This window comes from Diadema antillarum, unplaced genomic scaffold, assembly GCF_040938485.1.
Source record: "Diadema antillarum isolate AM-2024a unplaced genomic scaffold, OU_Dant_1.0 seq00000466_RagTag, whole genome shotgun sequence".
NCBI lineage: Eukaryota > Metazoa > Echinodermata > Echinoidea > Diadematoida > Diadematidae > Diadema > Diadema antillarum.
The window spans coordinates 444,591-462,905 of record NW_027271436.1 but is presented as its reverse complement, the minus strand read 5'-3'; positions in this window follow the sequence as shown (position 1 = coordinate 462,905).

Genomic DNA, 18,315 nt, shown 5'->3' with positions numbered 1-18,315 from the left:
AATCTTCAAAAGGGACCACAATAACAGATTCATAGCATTATTTGATGTTCGTGACATGAGGAGTGCAAAGCTGCGTGTGGCCAAACATTCTTTGGTATTCTTGGAACACTTCAAAAATGAATGTATTGACTAATCTATAGCCATGAAGAGGAGACAGGTTTCTCATTTCGATTAAGGTCAAAACTATTCACTTACTACAGCAATCAACGGTTTAAAGTACCAACAATCGCATGTTCTACGCAACGAACTCTTTTCATCGCCAAGCCCGGTTCTACATTAAATTTTAGTGTTATACAGTGCTGCGGTACGCCCTGGTCAGGCCCCCTTCTCACTAGGAAGGCAACCATGGCGACCATGGCGACCATGGCGATCTGTGAAAAATTTACAAATCGTGGCACGATCGCCGTCCGTCTCCATTTTGGCCTCCGAAGAGATTATTAGACGACGGTTTCTCCATGCTCAACCTGCGCTGTAGGCGATAGTGCCACGATGATAATACGACTCTGCCACGTTGTTGCCACATTTCTAGGCCGACAAGACGCGCTGCTTCGCCGATCGAACCGACTTTATTTCTATATTCGTACGCTTGTCAAGACCTCGTATCACAACAGTGATATGACCAGAGCGACAGTGATACGTTTACGCCGGACTTATGCTACCATCTCAAGCGACCGGGGTAAAAAATGGGTTTCATTAATGAATTTCTTCAGTCAAATGTCAGTGTCAAACCAACATGGACATGCAGAATATGGTTTCACCCATACATCTTAGCATTCTAGAACACACCAGTCAGAACCTGATGTGAAATTGCATTATTATAAGACATCATATCAATTAAAGATAATAAACAGTTTTGGTACCTCAAAAGTTTCCTTGAATTTCCTTGTCTTAGTTTGTGTTTCAGGACCGGTTACAGTACTTTTCATATTACTAACACTGTGAGACTTACTCGCCCCAAAGTGCTCTCATGTCTTAGTAATCATGCAATTAACTGCGACCAGCAGCCCCATACGCATAGCGACCAGCAGTCCCATACACATAGCGTAATCGGACTTCGCATTGTAGCATTCAGGATCATGACAGATTTAGTATCGCAGGGTAAATGTCAACTTAAAATCCCCAAAATTCTTCAATTTGAAGACTTACCAATTAAGTTGAAGTATTGAAAACAGGCTCCGGGCAACGTTTGGTTCTGCCTATAGTCCCTTTCTTTTCGAATTGATGACTGAATGTGACTCGGTCGACAGGACCTTGGGAGAGCTACATACATTGAATACTACAGCCAGTGTATGGGAACACATCACATGCGCACAAATTTCAAATCCATGAACGGATAAGATGTTTGTGTGCGCATGCGCTGGCCGTAGTATTCAGTGTATGTAGCTCTCCCAAGGTCCTCTCGACGGAGTCACATTCAGTCATCAATTCGAACAGAAAGGGACTATTGGCAGAACCAAACGTTAAACGTTGTTCGAAGCCTGTTTTCAATACTTCAACTTAATTGGTAAGTCTTCAAATCGAAGAATTTTTTGGATTTTAAGTTGACATTTACCCGCGATACTAAGTCTGTCATGATCCTGAATGCTACAATGCGAAGCCCCATTACGCTATGCGTATGGGGCTGCTAGTTGCAGTTAGCTATGCGTACAATGGGCTGCACGCTGCTGGTAGCAGTAAGTGGTTTCGTACAATAGTTATCGACGCGGTACCGCAACGGCTCTGGTACGAAACCATTATTGCATGATTACTAAGACATGAGAGCACTTTGGGGCGAGTAATTCTCACAGACAACGTACTTTAACCTGAAACACAAACCAAGACAAGGAAATTCAGGGAAACTTTTGAGGTACCAAAACTTTTTATCATCTTTAAAAGGGTATAATGTATGTGTGTTTGTTTGTTTTTATATCAAAGATCGGGCTTACGAGGAAACTACAAATCGTATCCAACAATGAAATAATTTTATGAAGATATGTTTGAAAAGATCACAACTTAATTGACTCGCATTGACTTTTAATGGTAGGCCTATATGAAAACAAACAATATTTAATAAACACAGTAGATTCGTACTTAGTGTGCGTGGAAAATGTATTTTATGCGCTTTTCTTTTAATATGTCCATCTTCCTGGTCTTGTATATCACTTTCTTTCGTTCATGGTTGGTGTCTGTTAAGTAATACAGTGTACTGTTAAAGTAATAATTTTCATAGTAACCGGAGGGCCAAACCCCAAAAAGTCGCTTACTTAACGAGTGAGTTGCACTCTCTCTACGAACTAAGTAGACCATGCTTATTTTCAAGTTTTTATTGTAACAAACAACATTCCACTGGTCTACCTCAAAACATTTGTTCCGAAAGCCTCCAAATCCAAGATGGCGTCCAAGATGGCCGCCATATTTACTGAATTTGTTATTTGAAAGATAAAATTTGATTGAAACATCAGACTTCAACAAATTTGATGTCATATGAAAGAGGATAGAATTTTCTACAAGTTGATACCATTTTTGTGGGTTATTGTGATAATTTGATTGAGATTTTAAGAAAAAACACTCATTTTTTGATATTTTTCTGAAAAAAGGAGATTAATGAAAATGCTTGATTCAGCATAAATCACAGAAAAACTGAAGGATTATCTTTAAACGTTTCAAGAATTTTGTTTGACATATAAATAATATTTGGAAAAAATTAGGGGTCAGTACCATTTTCGGTTCAGGAGTTATAATGTCTCAAACTTGAAAACTCACTATGTAAAAATGGCCACTTTAGTTATGACCAAGACCTTGTTGGTCGTAAAAAAAGTCTGTGCGCGCCAAGACTACTACACGCACCACTGGCACTGGCGCTCGTAGCAGTGCCAGTGGTGCGTGTAGTAGTCTTGGCAAATGCAGACTTTTTCTTTGACAAACTAGGGTTTGTACCTGCAAACTAACTTTTTCATACCAAGTGGTAGCTCAGGTGATACTGATCGCTATTATTTCAAAGTAGATTGTTCTGAAGCAGATGAGATGAAGCCAAAAAAAAAAAAAAAAAAATCAAATAGAGGTAGTAGCTTGAAACTTGGCACCAATCTTGTTATAGATAGTTTAAGACAGAATTTAGATCAACCGCTCAAAAAAAAAATCAAGATGACATCCATCAAAGTTGACATAGTGCATTGCGCCAAATTAAATGTATTATTTCGATTTTGATACAATTTTGTCTGTTGTGCTATCTTAAACCGTCTTAGGTTTTTATGGACACATTTTTAACAGTGATATTCTACTCTCCGAAAAAGAAAAACAAATCGAGTGGAAGTTTTTACTTTTGATGTGAGGAGTGAATAACAGAAAACGGTGAATTTAGAGTGAAAGTGGAGTGACTTTTGAGTGAAAATGTTCATTTTCACTCATTTTAGAGTGACCTTAGGCAGGGCCCCACACTAACTTTTATTTTTGGTGGCCCAAAGGCAAATATCCGACCTCGATCAGGCCACCAAATTCTTCATTTCTGACATTTTGGTGGCCCGACGTGCGTAACGGTTTGTGGTGGCCCTGGGCCACCGGACCACCGTTAGTGTCGAGCCCTGCCTTTTATAGGGATCACTCGTCACTCTTCGAGTGATCCCCGAGGTCTACTTAGTTTGTAGAGAGAGTGCAACTCGACCTCTGTTTTTAGCGTTTGGCCCCCCGGTTATAGGCGATGGGGCCGCTTTCGATGCGCTTGAGTTTAATCGCTTTACGCGTTGCTACCCCGTCAGAGCTACAAATGCGACGCTTTTAATGCGCTCGTGAAGCGATTATGATACGCTCTAAAACCACGGGAATCTCGCTAAGGTTTTGGACAGCTGAGCCTGAGGAGACTGGCTCTTCAACAAGAACGTAAGTTCCAATTTCAGAGGAGCATAATTATGCCTCAAAAGAGAGAGAGAGAGAAAAAAAAAAGGGTATGTAGGCCAATACACTGATGGTAGCCGTCTCTTCTCGTTGGGCTTCGAATCAAACGTTGGAACAGTCCAGGATAGTAGAGACAAATCCTCTCGTGTCACTTGAGCACTACGATTCTATAGTATGATCCAATATCACGGCGGTCAGTAAATTTTCAGCTAAGAACGCCCTGAACAGAGCGTTATCAGCCTTTCTGAATCAGCTCTAGTGGACGATATTAGACTAATCTAATCCTGAATGACGTCTGGCTTGCTGACTTTATGAATTATTCCGGGAAAAAATGTTTCTTTTGCACAAGTCTCTTAGCTGTCTTCAAAAGACACAGCACACTTCAAGTCAGGTGCTGCTGTGAACATGGCTGTGAACGTAGTGTTGGTGCTATTAGCTGTGTGTAACTTAGGCCTCACGCTATAGGCGCAGTGGCAGTGTGACACATAGAGGTTGAATATTGAATGGTGCTGTGTTTTTGAAAGGCAGCTAAGAGACTAGTCTTATAAAAAAAAAATATTACTATTTTTTTCAATCAATTTACAAAATCGTTAAGCCAAATATCAATTAGGAATAGATTAGGCCTAGATTTTCCGCTAGAACTGATGTTTTAAGGCTGAAACGCTCTTTTGGGGGCGTTTTTTGCTGACACTTTACTGACCGGCGTAATAAGTAGTGGACCAAACTATCATTCATAGTACAGTGGCAAATTGATATAGTAGGGTTTGTCTCTACGACGTTTACAATTCCAACATTAAATTAGAAATCCAAATCCATGAGACAGATACCATGGTTCTGTAGGCATATATACCCTGATCCGTTTTTCTGTTGAAATGTGTGCTCCTCAGAAACCGGAACTTACGTTCTTGTTGAAGAGTCGGCCTCATCAGGCTCAGCTGCAGTTGAGCATGAAGGTGCAACAAGGCGTACCGCAGCTGCACTCCACTACTACCGCCCTACTCGTACCAGATACAGTGTAGCAGCAGAACCGGGCTTGGTTGTGAAAAGAGTCCGTTGTGTAGAACATGCGATGGTTAGCGCTTTAGTTGATTGTTGGTACTGGAATTAGTTTTAACTATCAAATCGACAAGGGAAACGCATTACTTCTTCATGGTCGCAGATTTATCAATACACTGAACATTCATCGCTGAAGTGTCCCCAGCATACCAAGGTGCAAAGAATGTTTGGCCACACGCAGACACATACCGCACGAAGCGAACCAGGCAACACTCGTCGGGTTGCATGTCAATCGGGAAGAAAAAAAAAATCAGTCAGAACACGTCCGAATTTTTCTTCCTTGTTCCTGGTTTAACATAATATGAAACCATAATTCCCTTAACAATAGAAATCGGAACATAACACACTAAGACTGCATTAATTTGCCAGATAATAAACATCCACGTAACATCTTTCATGTGCGTTTTCGCGTGGAGAATGTATACACATTTAGCTCGGTCGATGCATGCCAGCTGCGTTGTTTCCTACGTATGACGTCTCTGCATAAAATCAGATCTGAAGCCATTTCTGATATTGGCGAGGAATCGCTCTCTGAAACTGCTATGTAATGTTTGTCATGTTATTTCTTCAAAATTACGTATATAGGGTGAGAAACGAATGTTTATTTATAGATCTCGAGAGTTTATCTTTCGAAAAAATTGAAACAGTTTGAAATTTCAAGTGTATTTGCAATATACCTCTTTAAATGAATCTTGTGCTGGGGCTGGTATATTGTACAGGGCAATACACTGATGATTTAGACCTACAAACTACAAAAGTTAAAAAAAAAAATGTTCCTGGAAATACTTTCTTTTAGCTGGTCAAAACTTAGCAAATTATCCACTGCTATAACATTTGAGATCCTCCATGTCCTCAATTGACAACGTTTTAATGCCTTTTTCATTGAATTCAAATAGAAATAAGGATTGTATAGATTTTTACAGCAGAGACTACAGGACTTCCCTCCAGACATGCTTAAATGTTAATCGGCTTTTATCGACTTTTGACCATCGTTGTTGACAATTTCCGTAATCGCACAGAATTGAAAATATTTTTCAATTTCGGGACAGTATGAAGCCATACGCACAGCTATAGGGATTTCAATTAATCACTGTGACACCAGCAGTAATTTCCTGAGTCCGTTCCAGCTAACTGAAAGATATTAAAACTGTTATTTAGCGTGATACATGGTGGTGCATTTTTCCAAAAGCCTTGTTTGAAATAACCCAGAAAGAGTTTCGCCTTGATTATCATGTTATTCTCGACTTTCTTGACTCTTGGTAGCGCTTCCTATTAATGCTTCCTGCGGATACGATACATTATCGAAAGCATATGGTTACTGCGCGACTCTCTCTGGGGGAAAAGTGCCCGTGCCGAAAAACCGGATCTATCTTCTCAATCTGCTCGCCTTTGCCAACCATACGTGTGGCTTTGACGAAATATTGCTGGATTGTCACTGCTGTTGGCCAGCGAATGATACCTTGAAGTGGGAATGGCCGGATCGGAATGACACTGGGGAATGGCTGTGCTCTCAAAGGGACAAGAATAAACGACGTCTTCTAACTTCACTCTACGAGGATAAATTTCCTGGTAATTATAAGTCTATCAACACTTGTGTAATTGTTAGTTATTTTCGACGGGCCGTACCAAAACCATTAATGCACATGACGAGATTACGCACAACAAATACACATTTAGCTCACGTGGAGTTTCATTTCACCAGAGCCAAAACGAAATTGTATTTTATGAGCTCTATCTGTGCATTTAAAGTATAGTTAATTTCTATTTGTTTTTGTTTGTTTGTTTGTTTTTTATTGGCAAGAATAGGTGCAGGGAACATGGTATCTGAAAATAAAGTGTGTCCTTGATATACATAATATATATATATATATATATATATATATATATATATAGAGAGAGAGAGAGAGAGAGAGAGATACCTATATATGGGTGAGAATTTTGAACGATGTACAATTGCCAATTTTCGTACCTTATGACATTCTTTCCCTTACAACACGCCAGGATGATCTAAGAAACCAGATTTTTTCATTTCATCTCAAAGATTGGTAAATTTCCTTTCAGGAAATATATGGTTTGGTTGACTTTTGCCTGATATTTTTCATTTCACAAGGACTTAAAGCGTAAAAATACGGTAAAAACGCTATTTTCACAAAATTTTTTGTTTTTCAAACTAATGATGTGCATTTTTAATGGTGCGTGGCATCTAATATCTGACCATGTTCTGGATCTGACATATCATGGGTATGTACCACAAAATTATAAGAACTTTATGATCACGTATAAAATTACAGAGAACAATTAAAATATCAAAGTCCTAAACAGACGAACGTCCGTGATGCTTTTATTTCTATCGCTGCTGCAAATTCTACTTTGTTGTCCCAACTGTAACGTATACGAAAATTTGGTGTTCCACCTAATGAACATATCCTGCAAAAATTGTACGTCTGCTGGCTGTACATGGGACGTAATATTCTTTTATGCAAAATTATACTGAGTTTTCGTCACGGACGTGCCTCCGCTATTTTCTAATAAAAATCGTAGCCCATGAAACGTTATTGGCGATATTGTTCTGAGTCGTAATCAACTGAGATCTAGCAACACAATAATATGTTTGTTTTGAGTTTCTGTCCATCCTTTGTCAAATAGGAACCGAAATTATATTTTTAGACGAACCTCCAAGAAAAAAAGAACGTCCGTGATGATTAAAACGTTTTCGAGTGGGACACCATCTTGCTTTGATGGCGAAGGTGCATTTTACCTTTGGCTCTCTAGCCGAGGAGCTGCATGCCATTTTTGGAGCGGACTGAGGTTCGTCCGCAGTTTTTGGACCATGCAATTCACCAAAAACCAAGCAAATAATTAATATTTTCTCTGAAAATTTACCTCCTGATCCCCCTCTGAGCAATACATATGTTGTAAGGATGTCAAATTTCTTATAATTTGCATTGACAATACATTTTCAAATTTTTGAAAGAGTTAGGAAGGCTAGGTACTCTCTGCCGATTAGTTATCCGTCCTGGAACATGACCCTAGTAGTAGAACGAACGTCCGTGATAATTCCAGAGAACGTCCGTGACGTATGCAATCCCTCCGATAGGGATAACTTGTCCCGAAAGTGTCCTGTATTCTTCAAAAATTTTGGCTCGAATAGCGACAAATAAAGTTTTACAAAATAGAAAATGAGTTTAGAGCAGTAGTTTCAGAATTTTTAAGGCGTTATGTGATCATGATGAAGAAACAATTGAAAATTTACTCACAATTTTACCCTTGTTTTCCCTTTAATTATACAAAAAACAGCTAAATGCTTAAAACAAAGTTATAGGAAAACGGAATTTTGCGTAATCTGTAATTTCTGTGCGTTTAAATTTCTTTCTAATGAGGTTCTGGAGACAATTTGTACTGTTACAGGTTCTGAAAGTTTCGCTCACGGACGTTCTGTCCGAGAAAGGAAATTTCTGACAATTACAAATATATCACTGCACATAAGATTAATGTTAGTTGAAAATATTACCAAATCACCGAGCCGCTCATACCCGAAAGTGAATAGCGTTCAGCACTCAATTTACCTGTAATAACAAACGGAAAACGTTTTTTTCACGGATGTTCGTTGGTTGAATAAGTCAGTGGATTACATAGTAGGAGAAAGAGGATCAGTGCCACTTTTTAGTGACAGGTGCTCTAAGTGTTTATCTTTTGAGTACGGTAGCTGCCGTCTCAAACAGAACACATCCAGTTTTGGTCTCCATAACGGACGTTCGCTGTAATTGTCATGATATTAAATGCCTTAATTCATTCTTATTTTTCTCTTCATGGCGATTTTTCTCTCATTCCCTCAATAGCCTGAACATGCTGCGACCAAACTGAAAACAAAAACAAAACAAAACAAACCAAAACAAATCCGAAAAGTGCTACGCAATCACATTCAGGATAATGACGGAAGAAGTCTGTAATGAGCATGTGTTGAATAAGAAACGGAAAAGTTTCAAAAGGACCTGGAAGCAGTTGAATGAAAATGACTGAGAAACAGAGAAGGGATCGAGCTCCAACACACAGAGAAAAGAATTGCCAGTGCACTCCCGTTATACCAAATTCCTCTGGAGAAGTTTTTGTTTGTTTGTTTATGTTTTTTATTCATCGAATGCCGTCACAAGCAAACAAAAATCATGCAGTATGCAATTATTGGCTGATGAAAACACACAATTCCTCCGCTTATCATCCCATGGTGTTGTTTTATACTCATCAATGAAAAGCAATATTCATTTGTAATTTTTTCCAAGATCTCTTTTTTCATTTTACATTTAAGAGACAGAGAGATCGTCAATTTGTTTGTGCTTTTGTGCTTACTTTGAAAACACATGTTAAAAAAGTAATCATTAAGAATAGGTTTAAGGTCGCACTTTGATACGTTCGCTCTTCCAAAGATTCGTTTCTCCGATGTCCAAAGGTTTGTTATTCCAAAATGGAAAAAAAAAATTGTAGTTAATTCAGGGGGTTTGTTATTAGAAATGTTCTTCGAAAAATAGATATTAAGGATCATTATTTTTAGGTCCGTTCTTCTAAAGAATGGGTCTGATATTCGTTTAGGTGAAAACGGTCATTATGAGGTTTTGAAATTGGAAGATTTTAGTTGTTAACTTGTTTCTCCTCATTTGGATAAGCGAAAATAATTTTTCATGTTCCAATTACTAAGCCTTTCGGTTAACCTTCGGAGATTCCTATCATTTACCGAATAAAAAAGCTTCATAATTATACGAACTCTATCAATTTTCGTATTGACAAACTGTATGAATAACGAGCCTCCGAAATGACGCGCTACAAAAGGTTTGTTATAACAAACCATATTGTATAATATCGAAGTCACAAACATCCATCCAAGTTATATGGACTTATTGTGTCTTGTTATGACGAAACTTCGCAGTATCGAACCTATTATCATTTCTGACTAATATAATAACACAAATTCTCCTCGGTAACAGTGTGTAACACAAGGAGCAAACACAGAGGGATTTCTTCCTAACGTATTCGTTTGCCCTCCCCAGCTAAACTTCGTATTTCTATAACGGAGCACATTTCTGTTGTTTTTCTGTATTAATTCTTTGTCATAATTTTAGCTGTGATCATGTTCGTTATATAAAAAGCAAATTTTGCATTGTAGACTTTATATAACAAGGTTAGGACCTGAATATTTACTTCATGATAACGAAATTTTGATAAATGTATTCGTTCTCAAGGATGGACTACGTCACTGAGATTACACGTACGTTTGTACGTTCATTTACGAGAGATGGAAAAACTGTTTTCTTTGATTCCTCAGTATAAGAAGATAAACAAGCTTATATAATTGAGAATTGGTAATATCTATTCAGGATTTTGCAGAGGAGTTTGTTCTCGACATGAAATTGCTGTTTGTTGTGAGTAGAATGCGTTTTCAACTCAAGAGAGCTGCATTGTTCAATATCTTGTTTGTTCCGAACGTCCGTGAGCTACATGCGAACCTCCGTGATGAAAACTATGCTATGTTTGTTGGGTTATAGAGACTGCCCAGATGAGATACATCTTAAAAAGGTATATTATTATTTGGGAGTGAGGATTAAAGTATGGGATAGTGAAATAAGAGGTGAAAATATTGAGTTTCTGTAAAATGCGCGTAAAGTTAAGGAAGTGTTTAGCGGAAGAGCAATATTTCCACAGAAATGACGAATTTAGTTAAATCATCAGTTGTCTACCATTACGTACAGGTTAAGAGTACAAGCTTAATATTCTGCAATCACGTACACATGTCCCTTAAGATATTTCGTTAGGATTTTGAACTGAATCAGATCTTCGGAAACTATGTTAAATGGTATTCAAATGTATGTGCAGTACTATTCCTCACGGACGTTCGCTGCTCTGGACATGGTAAACTTCAGCGGTGAATAAAAACTTGTTCCTCTGGGAAAATCCTAGTATAATTGGGTTCATATTAAAGCTTGAGTTATACTCTTTCAGGTAAGATGAATGACTTGGAGAATGTCCTACTTTTTAAATTTTGCCTTGTTTTGGCTCAATTGTACATCGTTCAAAATTCTGACCCATATACATATACAGACACATATGTATTATGTACTAATAATAATATCCTGGTCGCTGATAAAGAATGCGATGACTAACCTGTTTGGTGTCTTGTTTCTAAATATGCGCTTTTCTCGCCAGGATAAAACGTTTTATTGCCATTTTAGGTTTTTATCATATATATATATATATATATATATATATAATTATATATATATATATATATATATATATGAAGAACTTGCTTCCGAAGGGCGCTAAATCCATCATTTTTCAAGGGATTTAGCGCCTTTTGGAAGCAAGCTCTTCATGTCTGGCGACTTTTTTGTTTGTTTTGAGGTGCAGGGTCACATATATATATATATATATGAAGGGTTTGTTTGCAAAAACCGATAAGTCCATTTTTGAAGATTTTGAAGTACGATCTCTGTCAAAAAGTACAAAATAATACCTTTTAAATGATATATTGGTCACTACATGAAAAAGTATATTTTCTAAGTTAAGGTTAAAAGAAGCCAAATTTTTCTTATTATTCTCTTTATTTTTCTTGACCTTTAATCGTAAATATCTCCATTTGACAAATATGGAATTAGCGGTTTTTATGCAAACAAACTCTTCATATGTACGCTACGAAGAGCATAAGTGCATACATTATAAATACATGTACATAAAGTTCAAGACTTTGAAGTACTAGTATAACTAAGACAATGAATGCCACGTGTTACCAATACATATTCGACCAACACAGATCTTCTTAGAAATACAGTGTTACATACAACGGAGCTCGCGAAAGAGTAAGAAACATGAGTGGATGGAACTGCATGGGTATCTAATAAGAAATAATAAACGTGAATGGATCTCTGTAAATAGTGACTTATATTCTACGCTTGTTCGCCCACGGGGCTTTGACAAATCAACAACATAATTTGCTTTGATCATTGCCTATCACCGTGTGTATTGAAGGCGGCGTGCATTATAAATCCCGCATGGGCTAATCCTGTAGGATTTGTAATGAGAAAATTGGCGAATTCTCCAGAATGGACATTGTCTTACATCCCTAAAATCATTGAAATGTTAATATTGATTTCCTCTTCCTTTAATCTCTTGTCGATATGAATTCAATATCATAATATATGCTGGAAAATTTAATTTTCCGGCATAATGAATTAACTATAGATTTTCTCTCTTCAGATTTGGAAATGGTAATTGCAGCACTTATTTTGTCTGTAACATGTCAAAAATGTGTCCATTTTTCCCAAAAGATTATTTTTTGTTGTTGTTGGAATAACCTTTATAACAACAACGGTTATATGAAGGAAATGTTATTTCCTGCATATCATTGTTCTGCAGTGTTGTCACAATCACTGTTGTATAATTATAGTCTTCTCATCCTGCCATACTGGTACTGAACATTGATATACATCTTTTTTTTTTAGCGGATTGGCTGATTTTCCTTAAACTTCACTTATATAATACTTTATGTGTTCCACTATAATTGCTGCATTCACTCAATCCACATATTAACTTATCCTTTTTAGTTGCTTACTTGACAATTTGGAAAAGGAGTAGAGTAATCAAAAAGGAAAAAAGAAACACAAAAAGTCCAGTGGGTGCAACAGTGAAAAAAAAAATGTTGTAATCATGGGATAAAAAGAACAAACTTAAAGCATACAGATAAATCTTAAACAATTTGTTTTGAATATATTCTGAGACGAATACAGTTGAACTGCAATGGGGAGTTTGTTGAAAAGAGAGCTACCGATGTAAGAAAAAGAACGTTTCTTATATTCTGTTTTCGGGTACTTTTATTCTGTGTTATTCAGAAATTATGATGCTTTGTAGTAATTGGGCGAATGTTAACACACATAACCAAAGGGTTTAAATAGGTAGGTACCAGATTATGAAAGATGTTGAAGGTGACTTTGCAATATTGTAGCTTGATTCTTTCTTCAATACTGAGCCAGTTTTATTGTGGTAAGCAAAGAGCACTGGGTGTATAACACTAATAGCGCATATTTATTCTGCATCCTTTGTAACTTTTGCACATTGGTTTTTGAACAACGTCCCCATGCCGTACAGCATTAATCAATATGAGGTAATGTTTCAGCAAAATATAAATCTTTTTTTTCGGGGGGGGGGGGGGAAGTAGTTGTTTGTTTTTTTTTTTCTTTTCAGGCGAATGTATCCGATTACTCGAGATATCTTCTAAATGAAATACTGGAGCGGGTTTATTGTTCAATTACCTGGAAAAGTTTTTTTTTTTTTTTTTTATACAAAGGAGAGTTCAGGGCAGAGAGAGAGAGAGACGGGGGAGGGAGAAAGAACAAGACATGTCCATGGGAGGAGAAGGAGAGGGAGACAGAGACAGAAACAAGAAGAGAGGGGGAGAAAGGGGTGATAAGGAAAGAGCAGTACATGCAAATCAAATCTGGTCTCTGCCATGTCTGCAGATGTGATTTTAACTGTAACTATATTCTAAGCTTTGGCAACACACATTTGAGGTCACCAAATTGCTTTACAACATAAATCTGTTATTATCTTTTTTTTTTTTTTTTTTTTTTTTTTTTTACTTTGTCTTTTGCTCGCAGATAATCTCCAAAACGCAGGGAAGAAGATCCTGGCGGTGAGAAAGGACGCCTCCAGCGGAGATGTGGAATTCATTGCTGTTGGTAGCAAACCAAGAGGATTTGTTTGTGTGGAGGACGATTGAGGGAGCACTCCGTATAGGAGACACTGTGCCGTTTATATTATAAAGAGAGTCTGGCCAACTCGGCTTTCGGCTTATGACTTTTGAAGTCTGTGATTGGTCAAAACAGGTCTATGATCTTTGTAGAGCTATGTCGTTACCAACGTGCGCTCATACGCGGAGCCCATTGTTCCCTATTCCTTTATTGGTGTGCTTTCATTATTACGTATGAGCGTACACGCTAGCCCTCTAACGCGTAATACTCGTACTCTCAGCAACGACATGGCGGCCACTTTAGCAGTTCTCCAGACTCTCTTTATACAAGGCACTGAGGATACCCAGTAAAAGTTTGAAAGTTTGAAAGTTTATTGACTCAATCACCCCACTTCGGGTATGCGAGGTTTAAAGCAATGTACAAATGTACAAAATATGATAACATGCGTACACGTAATGGCCCGAATTCACAAAGGTGATACATATTGAAACTATGGTTTAAACCATGAACAAAGACCGTAGTTTTGTATAGGGCGCCTAATATCGCATGGACTATTTCGTAACGAAATGTTCATTTCGTTAACAAAGTGGTCATTTTTCATGATAATTATCATAATGTAACATCATGTTCTACATAAATCGACAGCACCTTGTATGGATTTGTGGCACTGAAAATGGTCATTGATCACAGAAACCAATACTCTGAAAAAAAAAAAACAAATTACACAGGACAAGGTTGGTGATACAGGAGGCTCAAACATTTCAGAAATGTAGCAATGTAATTCCATTACAATACGGTTGCTTAACAAGTTCACATATGTTTAGAATTTATGCATGCTTTCTTCTTTTGTTCTGCTTCGGCCTTCCTTAATGCCCCCTGTAATGCATTTTAATAGTTAAGCTGCCATGAATTCATCCCAATCAGAATAAATTCTTAAACTCTTAACCCACGCAGTATTATCAATAATATAGTTGTTCAAATGTAAAAATCTGAAAATCATCCGCAGGTAGCTCTCTTTTAAGCAATTGAACATGATATAACTATAAATGGTCATACTGGATGCAGAGATTCACAATTTATTGTGATTGGGATATGGAATAAGAACGTTTTAAAAACCCATAACAAATCGCAATGAACGAAGACAATGACATAGCATCTTCACATAAAGAATGCGTGATACGGATGCTCAGTGAAGCAGAACAAAAGAAGAAAGCATGTATACATTCCACACAGGTGAACTTTTTAAAGCAAGTTGTAATGGAATTAAATTGCTACTTTACTGGAATAATTATGTATGTGAACCTGTAGGTCACTATCACTAGCTGTGTTCAGACGAGGGCAGTTTTGGTCGGAGTAACTTCGGTGGAAAGGTCGGAGTAGTGCCCGTCTGAACAAGGTCGTGGTAACTTCCTCCGGTCGGAGGAACTTACCACGACCTCTTCCTGTTTTTGAAGGAATCATTGAGCTTGGTCAATTTAAATGAGTCACTGAAAAATGAAATAAAACCTAAGATGTCCTTCAAAATTTGAAATACAATATATGCAAAGCATCATTCGTGACTTACCCGCAATAAAACGACAAAATAGACAGGATGATTGTTTCTCCAGAGCATACAAAAAAACATATGCAAAGAGGGATATCATGTAATTAAAGGTGTAGATTAACCTTTGCAGAGAACAGTTTCCGATCTCGGACTTCGCGAATGTAGTGCATCATCACTTTTCCAGAAAAAAATTCCCATAAATCATACTCAAAGAAAATTGTGCGTAAGGCTGACATTAAGAATACAAATTCAGCCATTGCAGTTTCCTAACTTTCAATTGTTTTGAAAAATGCTTTCCTTGTTATGGAGTAGACAAATTACATGTATATCAATATAAAGCTTATTGGCTAACAAATTTATATCTGCCATTACTAACCATATTCCAAGATATAGCCATATTCTCGACAATTTATGGCTTTCGTGATAACGCATTAAATAAGCATAATGTAACAAACAAAATATACAGTTGCGTGTCCAAGAGAATAGATTTGGGTGACTGTGTGACATGTTAGATCATATTATATTACGGCAAACTGCAAGGTAGAGTCAAGTATGACTCAACCTTTGCATTCAAGGAATAAAATAATCGTCATTTCAGTGGTTATAACAGGATTGTCATTTTAGTGGTTATAATTTGATAGATCGTCATTTTAGTGGTTATAACATGATCGTCATTTTAGTGGTCACAACATGATCGTCATATTACTGATTATAACATGATCGTCATTTTAGTGGTTATAACATGCAACGAGATATATTTAAAAGGGTAGCGGATAAACGTGTAGGCCAAATAGCACTTTCACTAAGAATCGTAGTTAAGAAGGAGCGTACTGGTCAATAAACCTGCTGAAAATTCTTATTGGTGGAAAAATGAACAAAGAAAATGGGATTCCATCGGGATTCGAACCCGAGCCCTCCAGAGTTAGCCCGGTGCTCTACCGACTGAGCTATAGAAAGCCCAGGTTCAATGCTCGTCCCAGAAACCCTAAATTCTCAATGTTCGGATAGCCAGAAGCTATTTATAGCAGTGTGTTTGTGTGTGACACACAAGCACACACTTAAACCTGGCATAAAACCGAAGGATTATCCAACTTAGGGATAAATGCGAGGGATCACCGAAGTGATGCAGCTTTTTGAGTATGTAACAAACGCAAACATAAGAAAACTGACCAGAAATGATAATTCTTATTATAACTCGCATTCCCAATTAAGACACCTGCCCGAGTATACTCGGAACTGTGCATAACAAGAGAATAATCATTACATGCATAATTCAAATTCAAGTAGTATAATCAAGGACAGATAATCGTCACTAGCTCGTGTTTGTATGTATATTTCAATGTGCGTTATTCCTTAGCTCTACGTACTGATAATCAGCTATACCTCACGCCAAGCACAGTTGCTGAAACACAAATATACAATGTCAAACTCTAAGATATGCACATGCTTTCCGGAATCAATAATATCAGTTGGAGTTGTGTCATTTATGCACAGGAGAGAAAGGACAAAAATAGCATTGATGAAGAAGATGGTATAGACACACCAGACTGCAACTTCACCTGCCAAACATACCTTAAAAGGCTGCGTTTCACATCGAATTTTCATCAAATTATTCGAGAATGTACTACTTTTGCAAATGTTGACACTTTATAATTATTGAATATGAATATAGGTTTTATATTATTTCTTTTTAAGCAAGGGCAGGTTTGCTCGAAATGGCGTCATCCTAAACAAGGTAATTTAGTGATGTAAGGTACGTGGTGTAATATTATGCATAGTGTATATGCATATCGTGCCAATAATGCAATGGGCATGATGTAATGTGCAAAATGCAATGTATACATTGTGTTAATGCGTAATGGAATGTGAATACTGTAATATGTTTGATCTCATGCAAATGTTATTCATTTATCACTGTCTTCTGAAAGATAAGTTTAAATTAAATTGGGTATAATTCTGTATGTCTTTTTATTGAGATAAACTTCAACTGTTCATCTTTTCAATAAATAGCTACATTGTAAAGGAGATTTCCTGTTTGAGCCCACTTTGTAAAAAAAGAGAGAGAAAACGATGCGGTACTGATTGTGATAATCAATGCATATGGACTGAAAATGCTGCATACAAACTACTGTTTCACTAGAGCGGTTGTGTAATGTACTTAGATAGTATTCATGCTTCTTTCACAGAACTTGCCCTTAACCCGTTCCATACTAAATTCTGAAATCTCCATAGACTTAATACACAGGCCACCAGATTCCTATATGGAACGGTTTAACAACCACAAGGATTGCTGGAGACTTGCTTTACGTAGCAACATCTAAGTGAAATCCTGCCTATGGAACGTAATATGAGGGTGCAGATGAATGACATGTGTCGTTACTGCTCTGTGGGAAAAGAAACATCCAAAAATTGTAATGCATTACAGAAAGTGTCTGTTGATGAAAAACGAGTAATCTGTGTGTTTGTCTTGTTTGAGTGTCTGTGCGTGTGTATGCGCTTGCGAGCGCTTCTGTGTGTAGTTTGCGTGAGAACGAGAAAGCGTGCGCGGTGTATTTGTGGAGTATAATTATCATGATTATATGTATGGAGGTCGGTGTTCTTTTCAGTCTGTATTTCATTCTTTACGGATGGTATTATTCATACATGGGAAGGGCTGTTAGCGCATTGCCACATTCAACCGTAATGTCAAATATCAATGTTCTCGAGCTTTATTATGAACTCCATGTATGATTATAAGCCTACGGTTGGAAAACTTTCTGTCCGATTACAAGAGTACATCTCCTGACAGATCGCTTCTCATAAGAATAAACTTAAGAGCCTGTAATTTTTGATATGTTTACGATGTGCAATGATATCGCAATAATGTATAGCAACCCTCTGGGTTTAATCATTATTTTTTTTTCTCCATATCATGGAGAGGAACATAGTGCAAAAGAATAAGTGCCTCAAGAATAATCAAATATAATGTATCGATTATCACCTCCGCCAAGGAAGGAGTGGGTTAAGTGATCATCGGCATTTGTTTGTCTGTTTGCAAAATAAATCAAAAAGTTAGGAACGGATTTGAATGAAACTTGCAGGAAAATGATTCAAGGTAATGACTCAAGAAATAGG